At 40.3% G+C, this 17,728-nt stretch overlaps 1 protein-coding gene across 1 annotated transcript in view; it reads right to left on the bottom strand.

Moving 5' to 3' along the window:
* Positions 1-17,728, bottom strand: part of LOC109888803 (glutamate receptor ionotropic, delta-1) — a 339,173-nt gene that overhangs the window by 198,493 nt on the left and 122,952 nt on the right. The window lies entirely within an intron of this gene.

The raw sequence follows: 17,728 nt of genomic DNA, 5'->3' as shown, positions 1-17,728 counted from the left end.
CCAAAATAGATCAAGAAGAACAGACATGTCAAAACGTAGAGTAAAGCCCAGTCTATCACACAATACAAACCTTAAATTGAGCCATTAAGTATTCAAAACATTCAGGTACGAGTGCTGTTGCCTTGTTGACTTTTAACTCAGTCAGAAATAGCAAGCACTTTTCAATGTAACGGTAAGAGAGTAGAGTCATTTTCAACCTGACCCTGGCCTCTCTAATACACCCACTTCAACATGGACAGCAACAGCCAGCATCATAAGGTACCAAACACTGCAGCTGTATGGGAAAAGACTTTGACTTCCTACTCCTACAAATGAACAATTGCATTTTTCAATCAATAACCTAACCGACACCTACAATAAAAAACGAACCAATAAGTGTGTCAATATGCCTCTTATAACAGGATGTACTGTATTACAGAGAAAAGTAATTGCTATGAACTTCAGCAAAATTTGTCAAATGTCTGTCCTGTCCAATCAATAGGACAAGGATGTTATGCTGATCAAGTGAACTGGCCAGGGAAATCTCTGGGTCCTAGTTAGGTGCTACATATGAAATATATCAATACAGCACAAACGATGCCAACTCTGCTGTTGATAAGACAGCATCCCTATGGCAGCTCTGTGATGTCCACACCTAAATGAATTTGTCTCAGAGCAACAAGTGTCTTTGCGATAACTTGCAGTAATTAATCACTTTAAAGGGAATTCATTAATACATTTTTTATCCATCCTTTACGGAAATGTGCCTAATGACTCCCTCATCAATAGTTATGACCATTGCCGGCCTGCCCATTAGGGTGTTAGGGGCACATTTTCCTGTTCAAATTGTTATTGTTTAAAACAAGCTATTCAGTTACTACTCTGCCCATCAGTGACTGCCAGCAGTTCTGCGGGCGCATAGGCCATGAAAACATTGTTTTGGATTGTTTTGCCAGCTATTTGCTATGAGGGGGCACTGCCCCAATGAAATTGCAGGATTTCATAGAATAAATTATAACAGCATGTGCGCTCAGTCAGAACTTCTAGGTCTGCTCTAGTCTCCCTCCCAATGAGTCTCTTGCCCCAGATGGCTTACTAGATCTGCTCTATCAGGTTCAGATGGCGCTAAAGTAAAAACTCTCTAGAACCTTCTCATCAAAGATCTGGTAGGACAAAAAAGCATGACGGTGGCAGGCCAATTTGATTGTTTCCCCCCACTGTGTTCATCAGGTTATGTAGGTGACTGGGTGACATTTTGTGTGGACAAAAACAGCATAAAACCGGATGCGTAGCAAAGCATGATTAAATTAATTACCCAGCTACAGTCATTTTGAGAAACATTGAGAAATAGTTTGGTTGATTTTATTGTCAAATGAAACAGTATTCTATCTTTGATTAGCAGCTAGCAAGCTATAGCTAACTTGTAGCTTGCTAGCTAGTTAGCTAGCTCCCATGCCAATTTAAAGTGTTTCTAAAAGAACATCTAAGTCGGAAATATGAAGTTATTTCAGAATGTCTCATTATGTTATCTAGCTATCCCTAGTTAGAGCATGTGTTTTCACTTATTGCATCTGCATGCTTGTTGCGTTCTCCCTGGTGCACTTGTTTGTTCGTGAGCTGGCTGTTCATCCTAAATAGTATAACTGACTCTGTTAAAAACAGTTGTAGCATGTATGCAACAGTGATCATTAGTTTTTTTTTAATGCAAAAGTTAAAATAGGTATATTCCAATCAGCGACTGCATTGGCTCAAGTAGAAGAAGCAGGAACGAGTGTATAACAAATAGAAATTCCCTTAAAAACAAAACTAATATCCAATGAAAACTCCTCCAGTGGCATTCCATATTTTCTCATCAGGGTTTGATGTTTCATTACTGCAAACACAGAAGTCTCCAAGGACATTGAAAACACAATTGTACAGATATTTATGAACCTCAACTATAAGGTCACTACAAAGCAATTTGGGTCTGCTTTGGCGAATGTGCAATGTTGCAGAAAATACTTAATATCATTATTAGCACATTGTTATAAATCTCTGTACTTTGAAAGCAGCTTGCAAATCTGCAGTCATATATTATTTATTGAAGAGCCTTCCAACCACCCCAAACTGCATCTGTCAGACTGTGTGTGTGTGTGTGTGTGTGTGTGTGTGTGTGTGTGTGTGTGTGTGTGTGTGTGTGTGTGTGTGTGTGTGTGTGTGTGTGTGTGTGTGTGTGTGTGTGTGTGTCTCACAGAGGTGTCTTGCCCATAGGGGGTACAAGGGTGCGTAGTAAAGTATTCACACCCCTCTACATTTTGTTGTGTTACAGACTGCATTTAAAGTTGATTAAATTGAGATTTTGCGTCACTGATCTACACACAATACCCCATGATGTCAATGTGGCATTTTGTTTGTAGAACATTTTAGAAATGCATAAAACCTTTAAAGCTGAAATGTCTGGCTGAAGTGTTCAAGCCCTTTGTTATGGCAAGCCTAAATACGTTCAGGAGTAAAGTTCCATGGACTCATTCTGTGTTCAAAAATAGTGGTTAACATGATTTCTGAAGAATGCTAGGCATATGGTGCACGTCACTACTTCACATGAGAGGCATTTGAACGTAAAAAAAAATGTTTTTAATTCAAATGTGTTTTCTTGGCAGAAATATATTTATATATATATATACACTGTATATACTGTATATAGGTAACAGTCTAGCAATATAGGTTGTTCTCATCGCAAGTTAAATCATACTGTTAGCTAGCTAGCTAATTTTAGCTGCCTGGCTTGCTAGCTAATATTATGTGTATGATCTACGTAGTAATATTGCAGTACATTCAGAAAGTATTCAGAACACTTGACTTTTGCCACATTTTGCCACAATCCAAGACAGGATTGTGTCAAGGCACAGATCTGGGGAAGGGTACCAAAACTATTCTGCAGTATTGAAGGTCCCAAGAACACAGTGGTCTCCATCATTCTTAAATGGAAGAAGTTAGGAACCACCAAGACTCTTCCTAGAGCTGGCTGCCCGGCCAAACCGAGCAACAGGGGGGAAGGGTCTTGGTTAGGGAGGTTACCAAGGAACCGATGGTCATTCTGACAGAAATCCAGAGTTTCTCTGTGGCAATTTGGGGGAACCTTCCAGAAGGACAACCATCTGAATGTACATGAGTGGCCCAGCCAGAGCACGAACTGGAACCCGAACGAACATCTCTGGAGAGACCTAAAAATAGCTGTGCTGCGACACTCCCCATCCAACCTGACAGAGCTTGAGAGGATGTACTGAGAACAATGGGATAAACTCCCCAAATACAGGTGTGCCAAGCTTGTAGCGTCATACCGAAGAAGAATCAAGGCTATAATCACTGCCAAATGTGCTTCAACATGTACTGAGTAAAAGGTCTGAATACTTATGTAACTGTTGTATTTCCGTTTTGTATTTTTTATAAATTTGCTAAAATTGATAAAAAACTGTATTTGCTTTGTCACTGTGGGGTATTGTGTGTAGATTGATGAAGAAGAAAAAAAACAATTTAATACATTTTTGAATAAAATTGTAGCATAACAAATTGTGGAAAAAGTCAAGTGGGCTAAATACTTCCCGAAAGCACTGTATTAGTATCTCAAAAAGACAGTTGCATTAGTAGCTATAGCCTAATGTTAGCTAGCTAGTTAACATTGAAAACAGTTGGTTAGTTTTAATCAATCAAATGTATTTATAAAGCTCTTTTTATATCAGCAGATGTCACAAAGTGTTATACAGAAACAGCCTTATTCTAAAATTGATTAAATAGTTTTTTAAAAATAAATGTATAAAAAATACTAAATGGAAAGTTGGCTTTTCATAGCCGAGAATTCAGAGGTCGAGACAGCATGTGCGGTAGAGAGGGAGAGAGAGTCGAAAACAGCAGGTAGCTAGACAAAGTAGCATGCTCATCTGGACAAGGCAACACGTCTAGTGAACAGGTCAGGTTTCCCTAGTCACAGGCAGAACCATTAAAACTGGAGCAGCAGCACAACCAGGTGGACTGGGGACAGCCAGAAGTCTCCAGGCCAGGTAGTCCTGAAGCATGACTCTAGTGCTCAGGTCCTCCAGGAGGGGAGGGAGAGAGAGAGAATTAGAGGGAGCATACTTAAATTCACAGAGGACACCAGATAAGACAGGAGAATTTCACCAGATATAACAGACTGACCCTAGTCCCCTGGCACATAGACTATTGTAGCATAGATACTGGAGACTGAGACAGGGATGGGTCGGGGGACACTGTGGCCCCGTCCGATGATACTCCCAGACAGGGCCAACCAGGCAGGATATAACCCCACCCACTTTGCCAAAGCACAGACCACCAACTGACTACCCTGAGGTATAGGCCACAAAGGTCTCATCCACCGCACAAGCCTGAGGTAGCACAAAACCGGCCAGGAAGACCACGTCTGTGACTCAACCCACTCACGTGACACACCCCTCCTGGAGACGGCATGGAAGAGCACTAGTAAGCCAGTGACTCAGCCCGTGTAATAAGGTCAGTGTCCAGCAGAGAGAGGGGAGCCGGCCAGGAAGATACAGCAATAGTAGTTCGTCGCTCCAGTATCTAGCCATTCGTCTTCGCACCCCTAGGCCAGACTACACTGAATCATAGGACCTACTGAAGAGATGAGTATTCAGTAAAGACTTAAAGGTCGAGACTGAGTCTGCATTTCTCACATGGATAGGCAGATCATTCCATAAAAATTGAGCTCTGTAGGAGAAAGCCCTGCCTACAGCTGTTTGCTTAGAAATTCTGGGGACAATAAGAAGGCCTGTGTCTTGTGACTGTAGCTTACTTGTAGGTATGTACGGCAGGACCAATCGGAAAGGTACGTAGGATCAAGCCCATGTAATGCTTTGTAGGTAAGCAGTAAAACCTTGAAATCAGACATAGCCTTAACAGGAAGCCAAGGTAGGGAGGCTAGCACTGGAGCAACATGATCAAATATTTTGGTTCTAGTCAGGATTCTAGTAGCCGTGTTTAGCACTAAGCACTAAGTTTTACTTAATCTAAAAGTGACAAAAGCATTTCTGCATCATTTTTGAGAAAAAAGTTTCAGATTTGAGCAACGGTGCAAAGATGTAAAAAAGCTGTCCTTGAAATATTATTGATATGTTCGTCAAAAGAGAGATCAGGGTCCAGAGTAATGCCAGACTGAAGCATTTCGTATACATTATTTGTCTTCAGCTTTTTCAAAAACAATTGAAAGGAATGGGAGATTTGATTTAGGCCAATAGTTTTTTAACATTTTCTGGGTCAAGGCTTTATTACTGCCACTTTTATTGAGTTTGGAATACATCCGGTCGATAGGGAGCCATTTATTATGTTCAACATAGGAGGGCCAAGTACAGGAAGTACTGTAGCTCTTTCAATAGTTTAGTTGGAATACGCAGATTCAAAATGGAGTCCGTAATTTGCATTCTAATGATCATGATATTTTCATCAAAGAATTTCATGAATTTATCACTGCTGAAGTGAAAGTTATCCTCCCTTGTTGAATACTGCTTTTTAGTTAGCTTTGTGACAGTATCAAAAATATATTTTTCTCCTCAATTAGGTTGGAAAAATAGGATGATCGAGCAGAAGTGAGGGCTCTTCGATATTACACGGTACTGTCTTTCCAAGCTAGTCGTAAGACTTCCAGTTTGGTGGAGCGCCATTTCCATTCCAATTTTCTGTTTTCCCATGAGCAAATTTCTTGTGACAAATGTTTTTTGTTTTTAGGGGCGCGACTGCTTCTAGGGTATTACGCAAGGTTAAATGAAGATCCTCAGTTAGGTGGTTAACCATACTCCGACGTCCTTGGGTAGGTGGAGGGAGTCTAAAAGGGCATCTAGGAATCTTTGGGTTTTTCGAGAATTTATAGCTTTTATGGGATTTTGATGTTGCTTGGTTGGGGCCTGAGCAGATTATTTGTTGCGATTGCAAACATAAATAAATGATGGTCCGATAGTCTAGGATTACGAGGAACAACAATTAGATCCACAATATTTATTCCACGGGACAACACTACATTTCCAAGTGAATATTTAAGTGACCAATACTGTGACTATTATATGCCATGACTACAAGGTTCGATAGGAATTCATGCAACTCAGGGAGGATTGCTGTAAACAGCCCAGGAGGGCTGTAACCGTATCTATAATAAATGATTGAGTTGGCTGCATAGATTTCATGACTAGAAACTAAAAAGACTAAAAGCGGTAATTTTCTTTTCATTGAAATTAGTTGTCATAAATGTTAGCAACACCCCCGCCTTAGCGGGATATGCAGGGTATATGATCACTAGTGTAACCAGGAGGAGATTTGACACAGTAAATTCAACAGGCTTGAGCCATGTTTCAGTCAGGCCAATCACATCAAGATTATGATCAGTGATTATTTCATTGACTATGACTGCCTTGGAAGTGAGGGATCTAACATTAAGTTACACTATTTTGATATGTGAGATATCACAATCTCTTTCAATAAGGATGGGATTGGAGGAGGTCTTTATTCCAGTGAGATTGCTAAGGCAAACACCGCCATGTTTTGTTTTGCTCAACCTAGATCGGGGCACAGACACGGTCTCAATGGGGATAGCTGAGCTGACTAAACTGACTGTGCTAGTGGCAGACTTCACTAAGCTGGCAGGCTGGCTACCAGCCTGCTGCCTGGCCTGCACCCTATCTCATTGTGGAGCTAGAGGAGTTAGAGCCTTGTCTATGTTCGTAGATAAGATGAAAGCACCCCTCCAGCAAGGATAGAGTCCGTCACTCCTCAGCAGGCCAGCCTTGAAGTCCGTCACTCCTCAGCAGGCCAGGCTTGGTCCTGTTTGTGGGTGAGTCCCAGAAAGAGGGCCAATTATCTACAAATTCTGCCTTTTGGGAGGGGCAGAAAACAGTTTTCAACCAGCGATTGAGTTGTGAGACTCTGCTGTAGAGCTCATCACTCCCCCTAACTGGGAGGGGGCCAGACAATTACTTGATGCCGACACATCTTGGTAGCTGATTTACATGCTGAAACTATGCTTGGTGACCTCTGACTGTTTCATCCTAATATTGTTGTTGCCGACGTGGATACTAATATCCCTATACTCTCTAAACTCAACAGTTTTAGCCTTAGAAAGCCCCATCTTCAGATTAGCCTTTACGTCGGAAGCCCTGTACCCTGGTAAACAGTGTATGATCGCTGGATGATTCTTTTTAAGTCTAATATTGGAGTCACCAATGACTAGGGTTTTTCAATTTGTCAAAGCTGATGGTAGGAGACTTCGGCAGCTCAGACTTCGTAAGGGGTGGAGGAGAGACCTGAGATTTTGTTACATAGGACCGAATCGACGTGGTAGGTCAGAACGATTATCTGTAAGGTCCCTCAATCGAGTAGTGAATTTCAAGAACAGATTTAACCACAAAGACCAGGGAGGTTTAAAATTGCCTCAGGAAAGAAAGGCACTGATTGGTAGATGTGAAAAATATATCCCTTTGAGCATGGTGAAGTTATGAATCATGCTTTGGGTGGTGTATTAATACACTCAGTCACTACAAAGATACAGGCATCCTTCCTAACTAAGCTGGCGGAGAGGAAGGAAACTGCTCAGGGATTCCACAATGAGGACAATGGTGATTTTAAAACAGTTAAAACAGTTTAATGGTTGTGATATGAGACAACATTGTAGTTACTCCACAATACTAACCTAATTGACAGAGTGAAAAGAGCATCCTGTTTGCAACAAGGCACTTGTCCTGAATACAAAGAGTTATGTTTGACAGTAGGACAATAATCTAAAACACAAAGCCAAATATACACTGAGTTTCATACCAAGATGACATTGAATTTTCCTGAGTGGCCTAGTTACAGTTTTGACTTAAATAGACCTGAAAATCTATAGCGAGACTTAAGAAATGATCAACAATCAATTTGACAGAGCTTGAAATATTTTTCAAAGAATAATGGACAAATATTGTACAATCCAGGTGTGCAAATCTCTTAAAGACTTACCCCAAAAGCCGCCAAAGGTTCTTCTACAAAGTATTGACCCAGAGGTGTGAATACTTGTATAAATTAGGTATTTATCTATTTAATGTTCAATACTTTAGCAAAAATGAATAAAAACATGTTTTCAATTGTCATTATGAGGTACTATGGGGTATTTTCTTTAAATGTAACCCTTTTGAATTCAGGCTGTAATACAACAAAATGTGGAATAAGTCGAGGGGTATAACTATTATTATTTTTAAATAAATGAAGTACTACACTTCATTCTTAGTTTGCAGAGAGGGAACACTGTCTGGACATGGTAAAGAGAACCCTGCCCCACCCCCACCCCTATTCTCCCTAGTAAGTGGTTCGTTCCAAAGTGCACAACGGAGCAAAGATATGCTAGGCAGGACGCTATATACTCTAGTGTGTGCAGACCTTTACATCAGTGGAGGAGGAGAGAGAGAGTTTTGAGTGACACACACAGCGTTTTATTTTATTTTAGCTGCCCATGATGGGCAGGACTCGCAGGAGGTATGTTTACGAATACATTTGATCAAACTATGTAGCTTATGGATTCCATCTTGATGAATAAATAAAACAAAAATGTTCTGTTGTTTCTCTATAATTCTAGCCACCCAGCAATTTTATGAAGTTGGCTTTAGCTAGCCAGCTAGATAGGTTCCCAATCTCCCTACCTCATAACTAGCTACCAAGTCATTTCAGGCTATCAATCAAGTTAAAGTAGTTTGTCTAACTATGTTAGCTGGCATGCCCGTTGGAAAGGTTGATAGAGAATACTACAATTAATTATTGGGTTATGATACTATATACCAATGTGGCAGTTGTACCAAACTCCCAATGCATAAAAGTTATTAAATAATAATTCATTAAAGAGGTATGCTTAGATAACCTGTGCCTAGAAATATACAATATATATTATATGGAATTAGTCATAATGATATGATTATGGCTCTAGATTGCAGTAAAAGCTGTTTCAGGTGTTTGAAAAATGATAAATTAAAAGAATTCCTGAAGGGTGACAGCCCCCCTACTAACCACACCCTGTCCATCCTCACGCACTTCATGCCCCCTCTAAAATATTGGGTGCATGACGTCCCTGTATGTGTGTGAGTTCCGGCGCTCGCATGCGTATTGCTTTGTGTGTAGTTGTTTGTGTGTGATGTGAGTGTTCTCCACATGCATTACTATGCACCTATTCCAACACATTGTGGTAGACAGCTGACAAAGAGTCTGTGAGTTAATTGAATACCTCTCAGAGTTAGGCATCCATTCATTTCTTATTACCCTCTCCCTCTATCTCATCCCCCCTGTAGAAATAAAATTTGATTGGGCCAGAGAAACACGTTGTCAGAAAGTACAATGTGATTAAGCATACTCTGTCTTGCCAGCGGTCAATAATTCATTCAACTTCACTATCAGACTGGCTTAGGAGGTGCAGCTGTTTAGGGCAGCCCCTTGTTTTGACAGATAACACATTTTGCTTTGAGGATGAACAGAAACCACATAGGGCATCCATACTATTGCATGACAGGTTTCATGCAGAAGCAGAGGCACATGTTGATGCATGGCATTGACAGAAACCAGAGATGGCACGGCCCCACAGATTGAGTGGCCTTTTAACACAGTGCTGAACATGGCCGGGTGTATGTCACCCTTAGAACTACAAAAAACATGAAACACATTTGGTTTTCTGGCATGTGTGAAAAATGTCACATTCTTTCACTTAAAATGTTTATGAGTGAGACTTAAGTGATTTTTGGACACATGTAAGAACTTCATATGTTGACAAAAAATTCCCCACTTCACAATTGTTTTTATAGTTTAATTTTTCACCACTTCCAGCTACATCTGGTCTCCCATCCAGGACTGACTCTGCTTAACTTCAGAGGCAAACCAGCAGTGGGATGCAAGGTGCTATGATGCTGGAATGAATGTGCCGAAAACTACAACTGGAAAAAGGCAGAGAAAGCAAAGGCCAGGGTGAAATAACCAAAGATAGAGGAAATGGCTTTATCATAAAAAATGTAATAATTTGCATCCATTTACAATGCATTTCCTCTCGCATTTAAACATTTTTTATTTTATTTGCAATACTAAGAATTTTGTTTCTCGACTTAAGACGTTTTGCTTGATAGAGGTAACTTACAAACTAGAGGATTGCAACATTTAATAACAATATTACTATATTAAAGGTGTTTAAAGCAGCAATCCTTAATTGAAACATTAACAAAGTGTTCTCCCTGCCACAATTTCAGTAAAAAGCTGAGCGATGGGGCTGGAGAAATGCAACCATTATGCTATGGACGTAAGGACTGACCAAATTATAGTTTTAGCCATGTTTTTAGGCTTTACTTCATTTACAAACATTGGAGTTTTCACTTTCACATGTGGAATTAGAAGTTCACATATAAAACACAATCACGTGTAAAAATCGAATTTTAAGTTTCATATGTGAAACTGTAGTATGGCTGGAGAGTTCAAAGTTTCTCACTCCTTCAGCTGTGATAACAGGGTGCTAATGACAAGCTTCTTCTTCCCAGCCTGTGGTCTCCTCTGCTGGAGGAGGGCATGCGGTTATTGTTGGTACCCCAGGGAAGGTAGGCATGAAGCAGGCAAACAGCAGTGACCAACCATCAGGCAATGAGGTCTTTCCAAGAAACCCACATCCTACTGTGAGGCCTTTCCAGGAAAATTATATCCCACCATTTTTTATTTAACCAGGCAAGTCAGTTAAGAACAAATACATTTTACAGTGACAGCCTAGGAACAGTGGATTAACTGCCTTGTTCAGGGGCAGAATGACTGATTTTTACCTTGTCAGCTCGGGGATTTTATCTAGCAAACTTTCGGTTACTGGCCCAACGCTCTAAACACTAGGCTACCCTGCCGCCTCCATTAACACAGTACATATCGAAGCAGACATGCAGAATGACGCAAGTATCAGCACACACAGTCACAGATTAGCACACACAGAACAGTCAATAGTAGCACGCTAAGACAAACCTAAACACACACAGAACACCCACTCTCTCTCTCATCACACTGACACAGAGCATCACCATCTCTGCTCGTCCACATCCGGCTGTCAGTCATGTGTCTGTGGGCCATCCCATTGCTGTGTCACACTGTGCTAATGGAACCTCCAGCGCAACACATGAGATCATGACTTCCTGCAAATGAGCCATGATGAGAGGGCCGGCAGGCATGCCACATCAAAGCAAAGCCCTGGACGTGTGAGTAAACACCCAGAGTAGCCAGAGTCCCTCATTAATGCACTACCACCTCCTGACGACAAGTGATCCACTAAAGGGAATCAGCATCCATTTAACACTACATTAGAGACATGGCCCTGGCAAAAAACAACAATAAATATTCACAATATCCCACCATACAGCTGGAAGTGGGATTTTCAACCCCAAAACACTGACATGTACAAGGAATCAAACACGTAGATAGACACAAGCAATGAACTACAACCTAGAGCAACATAGATGCAGATATAATACACAATTACAGACTCAGACACAAACATAGACATGAATGGAGACAGACAGTTTAAACACAACCAGAAAACGAAATAATAATAATAATAATACAAATTAAACAGCAACCTCCTGTCTTTCCCCCAACCCTAATCTGATCTTGACAGCTACAGTGAGCTCCAAAGGTATTGGCACGGTGGCACATTTGAAATGGTACAATGACTATGATGTTAAAGTGAAAACTGTCAGCTTTAATTTGAGGATACTTTCCTCCATATCGGGTGAACCGTTTAGAAATTACAACACTTTCTGTACATAGTCCCCCCCATTTTAGGGGACCAAAAGTATTGGGACAAAATCACTTACAGGTATATGTTCATTATAGTTGGCAAAGGTTTAGTGTTTGGTCACATATTCTTAGCACGCAATGATTATACCAAGCTTGTGACTACACACTTGATGGACGCATTTTCTGTTAGTTTTGGTTGTGTTTCAGATGATATAGTGCCCAATAGAAATGAATGGTAAATAATGTATTGTGTCATTTTGAAGTCACTTTTATTGTAAATAAGAAAATGATATGTTTCAAACATGTAATGTTGATGCTACCTTGATGCTGCATATACTGTGTAAGTGAAATTGTCCAAATACTTTTGGTCCTTTATAATGGGAGGACTGTACAAAAAGTGGTGCAATTTCCAAATGGTTCACCCGATATGGATGAAAGTACCCTCAAATTAAAGCTGACAGTCTGCACTTTAACCTCAGAGTCTTTGTATTTTTTCAAAGCAACAAACCATTTGTCACTGTCCCAATACTTTTGGAGCTCACTGTATATGTCTATTTGTTTGTTGTTTATTTTTTCGTTTGTGACTTTGTTTGTTTTCTTCTCAACAGAACACTCCATTTAATGATAAGGTTGGAATCCATGACGTGCTTCTGCTCTCTCCTCTGATCTGTGAAAACACATTGGCTCTGCCTCAAGAAGGATGGCTGGAAATGAAAAATGAATCATTTAGATTGTGACACACTCTGCCATGGAAATCTGTCAGCACACAGGGCTAGGTTTAGACTCCAGTCTACTGTCTCTACAGCCATAGGAGGGATGGAACAACTGCTAGAACCACATGCATGACTGCAGCTCTCTCCACAAGCCTAGATCCTCCAGGCTCCACAATGATACCGTATAGAATCCAAAAGTGTCACGTTCTGACCTTTATTTCCTTTGTTTTGTCATTATTTAGTATGGTCAGGGCGTGAGTTGGGTGGGCAGTCTATGTTTGTTTTTCTATGATTTGGGTATTTCTATGTTTCGGCCTAGTATGGTTCTCAATCAGAGGCAGGTGTCATTAGTTGTCTCTGATTGAGAATCATACTTAGGTAGCCTGGGTGTCACTGTGTGTTTGTGGGTGATTGTTCCTGTCTCTGTGTTTTGCACCAGATAGGGCTGTTTTGGGTTTTCACGTTTTTGTTATTGTTAGTCTGTTCATGTGAAGTGATTTATTAAAACATGAATCAAAATAACCACGCTGCGCTTTGGTCCGCCTCTCCGTCAATGGAAGAAATCCCTTACAAAAAGCCTCTGGAATAGTGTTCCTATCAAATAATCTGTGTTTTAGAGATGTAGGATCTTAATATGAGCCAGTTTGCTACAGCAGGAAAATAATCCTGCAGCAACAGGAACTGTGAATTATTATGTGGATTACAATGATTGGCCATTTTTTTTGTAGGGCTTGATATATTTTGCATTAGGGCAAATCAAGTAAGACATTTTAAAGTGAAAATTACACATTTTAGAAGCCTTTTTTTAGCCTTGAGTACACTACAAGTTAGCATTTTCTGCTGTGCCGGAAAATTCTCAGCAACAAAAGAGTGATCAAATGATGATCCTACATCTGTATGTTGTTGACCGTAATTGTCACGTGTTGCTCTCCTTTAGATTTCATCAAATTGGAGACGAGGCCTTTTTTGTGTGTATTTCCTTTACGTTTATTATATACGGTATATTTGTGTGCATTATTCTAATTCTGGATGATTATGGTTTGCTGTGTTTCTCCCTCTTGAGTTTCCTAACTGATTGATTATAGACTCCTCCCCCTTGGCTGGCCTCCTTGGAGACGGGAGTTGGCCCAGGTCTGCCTGAGATTATTGGTTTATTAAAAATCCTTAACCTTCATAACCTTGTCGCGGTGGTGGCCTGGGATCGCAGAAACCTGTCTTTGACATAATCATTTTCACCCATGGTACAAATGGAGGCATAACATATTAAAGTGGCAGTGCAGTCATTGATTTTCCTGTTTTTTAAATTATATTTTCCCACTAAGGTCGAAATAACACAGAAATTGTCAAAATGACCAATGACTAGTTTTTTATTTGCATTTGTATTCTCCTTCTTTGAAGGGGTAAGCGGGGTAGTCTCTAGAGTCTAGACGATACAGGGCTGTGTATGCAAATATATTGACATTAATATCAACACGCCCACACAATCAGACTCAGCATTTCAATGGCAAATATATTTTTCATTATTTTCATAAAATAAACACACACATGGATGTATTGGACATACACTAATTTAAACATTTAAACTGTTGATTAAACATGCATAGTAAGAGCTGGAAATCAGAAAAGCACTGTTATTTCTGAAAATGGTGCAGTGAATAATAATCATATAATTATTTGGTGGGTGCTTATATTTGTCCCATGTACAAGTGTGTATTATACACATGTGTGAATTGGACATGTGTCTGGATTCTAGGGAGATCTCTGGACCGTGCTCACTGAGCATCCAGCATTTATTTATTTAAAGAATGAAAGACTTGCTATTAATTTCCAATTTGTGTTTTTCTTTTCAAATGTAGATGACATTTCACAGTTCAGTATCCAAGTAACAATGACAGACCTGGCCTTTTCCAATGAAAAGAGAGAGAGAGAGAGAAAAAAGAAGAGGGAGAGCGAGAGAGGCATGGTCAATTACACGCTTGACATGCTAAATCAAAATGGTTCCATCTAACTGCTTTTCTTCTGCTCTATTCCCCCTCAGATCATATAATGATCAGGATAATAGATATTAATAGAATAGCCATCCCTGTACAGTTCACTCATGCACAAATGTCTAATATCACATATGTGAATGGAGCAACTATGACAGGAAATAAAATATTTCTCCACAATTAGTGGTGGGTGTGGGAGCAATAATGTTGCCCCAGTGAGTTGCACCTGATGGGGTCAGAGGTGCCAAGCTGGGGCCCAGGGACTCCAGGTGGCCCCATCAGGTCCCCAGCTCGAATGTCAACAGGGGCCAATGTGAAGTGGGCTCAGTCTGTTTGTGCAGACTGGTGAGTCATAGAAGTCAAAACTTGTTGACATCCTCCCTTCACTCAATAGATCTACACACTTGAGAGGATACTGCAAGGTTCATTTGATGGATTAAAAAAAATAGTATACTTGGGTCCAGGATGCTAAGCAATACCAGGCAAGCAATGTTTTTAACTGTTCTGAAACTCCTATGCACACTTGTATTCCTTCACATGGCCCTTTTTTCACCTTTGGTTCTCCCTTAGCTTTCCTAAAATAACAGGTGCCAACCCTTCTGCCCTGAATGTAGAAACATATAATTAGTTTGGTCGTCACAGTTTCTGTCATTATTTGGCCTGTCCATTGTTCTGGCAAAGGCTGAACTGTCTGGAGAGAGTTAATGATTCGATGGAGAGTACTTCTGAGGTTCCAGTGTCAGTGTTTCACTACTGTTTTTGTTCTCTTCCTCTCCCCAGAGTTCAATCATTAGAGGCTATTTTCAGCAAATCTAAAATAGACAGTGGGAAAAGGGTCCACAAGCAAGGTCCTTATAGAGAGGCAGCCAACATATGGCAACTATGGTGGAGACTCCTCCTTAATATTGTAATTTTAAAAGTTCCAAAAGAGCCCTGTTTATACCTGGTGCTAACACTGGTCCATTGTCCTGATCTTGTCTACATTCGGATTGTGCCCCATTTTCCTGAAATGTGTCTGATATTAAAATGTGTCTGATATCCATCCACTGAGTCTGCATTGTGACCAGATTTCCTGGTCCCTTCCTTTATGCAAATTATTTCACAGCTATTCTTTCAAAATAATATTCATTTATTTTAAGATACATATTGATGTAATCAGTCAATGGTGCTACCTGTCAATGATTTTAGAGGGCAGAATAATTGTGATTTAAATAGTTTCTCTGTCCAGATCTGTCGACACTTGTAAGATATCCAGACACAATGCGTGTCTGACTACATCTGGAGGTGTAGTCAGACAGGCAATATAAAATAACCAATGATGTGGTGTGGGGAGACATTGTGCAGTTCAATGATGAAGAAATATAGCATTGTTGTCTGATGAAAACCTTGTAACTAAATTTATTGAAAGCAGTAAATCAACTTGATGTACTCTGAACATTTCATAACTCTAGGACTCAGGAAATGTATTCAAAATAGCCTCTAAAGTTTCCTAATTGTATGTTCATTAATGGGAAAATATGGTAATTTTGGGGGGAGATAAGTGGTTTCATCAGACAGCGACAATAAGCTAGTCATACAAGAGCATATTCCTATTAGAAATCCATATTCAAACATATTGAACAAGCCAAAATTACTTTCCTTTGGTCAGTATGCCGTATTTAGCTAAAAGAGATCATGAGGCATTTGAAAAAGGCAGTTTGAAAAAGCCTGGTTTAAAGGCCTTCCTACATCTTAGCACACCTGGTGATGACAACTCTGACAAATGTGCTGGAGTACATTGTCAGGAATGTCTATTCCACATAGAGCCTTGTACCATCAAATCCCTTCCAATTTAAAGATACCATTAGCATCCACTTGCAGTATACTGCCCCTATATCTAATGGAAACCTATCTGAAGCTGATTGTGATTTTTTGATTGTAAGCTTTATCATCCATTTGCCAGTGGGATTTAAATAGTCTATAGACAGCCTAGCTGTGTGCTGTGTCACATATCTGGGATAACCCACAATGTATCTGGATGGCAATACAGATTTCCCATTGCTAGAGACATGCAGTTGACCAGCCTTCTCATAAACTAGATGTAACATATTAAACGTAAATCCGTGACACTCAAATGAGTATGATATGTTAAGTTTGGTATGGTTACACAAGACAGAAGGTTACTTAAGGCACAATTGAAAGGAGGGAGGTTGGTCGGGGTGGATGGGTTGGCGTATAACGCAGCAACCCGAAGGTAGCATGTTCGAATCTCATCCCGGACAACTAGCATTTTAGCCAATTAGCAACTTTGCAAGTACTTACTACGTTTTTTTAGCTAATTTGCAACTACTTGGCATTTTGAATAACCCTTCCCCATAACCATAACTCTTTTACTGAACCCTTCTCTAACCTTAACCGTTGAACCTAACATTTTAATAATAATAATATTTTATATTTTTCTTTATTTTTCAATTTCATGATATCCAATTGGTAGTTCCAGTCTTGTCCCATCGCAATTGGTAGTTACAGTATTGTCCCAGTCTTGTCCCATCGTTACAGCAGACTCGGGAGAGGCGAAGGTCGAGAGCTGTGCGTCCTCCGAAACACGACCCCGCCAAACTGCACTTCTTCTTGACACAATGCTCACATAACTCGGAAGCTAGACGCACCAATGTGTCAGAGGAAACACTGTACACCTGGCGACCATGTCAGCGTGCATTGCTCCCGGCACACCACAGGAGTCATGGGACAAGGACAACCCTTAACCCGGACGACGCTGGGCCAATTGTGTTCTGCCTCATGGATCTCCTGGTCGCGGCCGGCTGCGACACAGCCTGGGATTAAACCAGGATTTGTTGTGACCCAGCTAGCACTGCGATGCTGTGCCTTAGACCACTGCACCACCCAGGAGGCCCTAACTCCTAATCTTAACCCTAACCCTATCCTTAACCCCTAACCCTAACCCCTAGCCTAGCTAACATAAGCCAGCTAGCTAATGTTAGCGTTATCCACGTAGCCAATATTAGACACAACAAATTAGAATTCGTAACATATATTACATTTTGCCAATTCGTAAAATATCATACATGTTGTATGTTTTGCACATTTGTAACATGTCAAACAAATTGGAATTCATAACATGTCATACAAAATGGAAGATAGACATCCAAAAATGAATATATACCATACGAAACATAACATATCATAATACATGGAGTGTTTCGGATTTACATACATAATCATATGAAATGCTATGAGACCAGGTTGAGTTGACAGGCTTGAGGGACAGATGGGTCCATCCTTACC

This window comes from Oncorhynchus kisutch, linkage group LG4, assembly GCF_002021735.2.
Source record: "Oncorhynchus kisutch isolate 150728-3 linkage group LG4, Okis_V2, whole genome shotgun sequence".
Classification (NCBI taxonomy): domain Eukaryota; kingdom Metazoa; phylum Chordata; class Actinopteri; order Salmoniformes; family Salmonidae; genus Oncorhynchus; species Oncorhynchus kisutch.
Note: the sequence above shows the minus strand (reverse complement) of the source record. Positions and strands in the feature narration are given on the sequence as shown.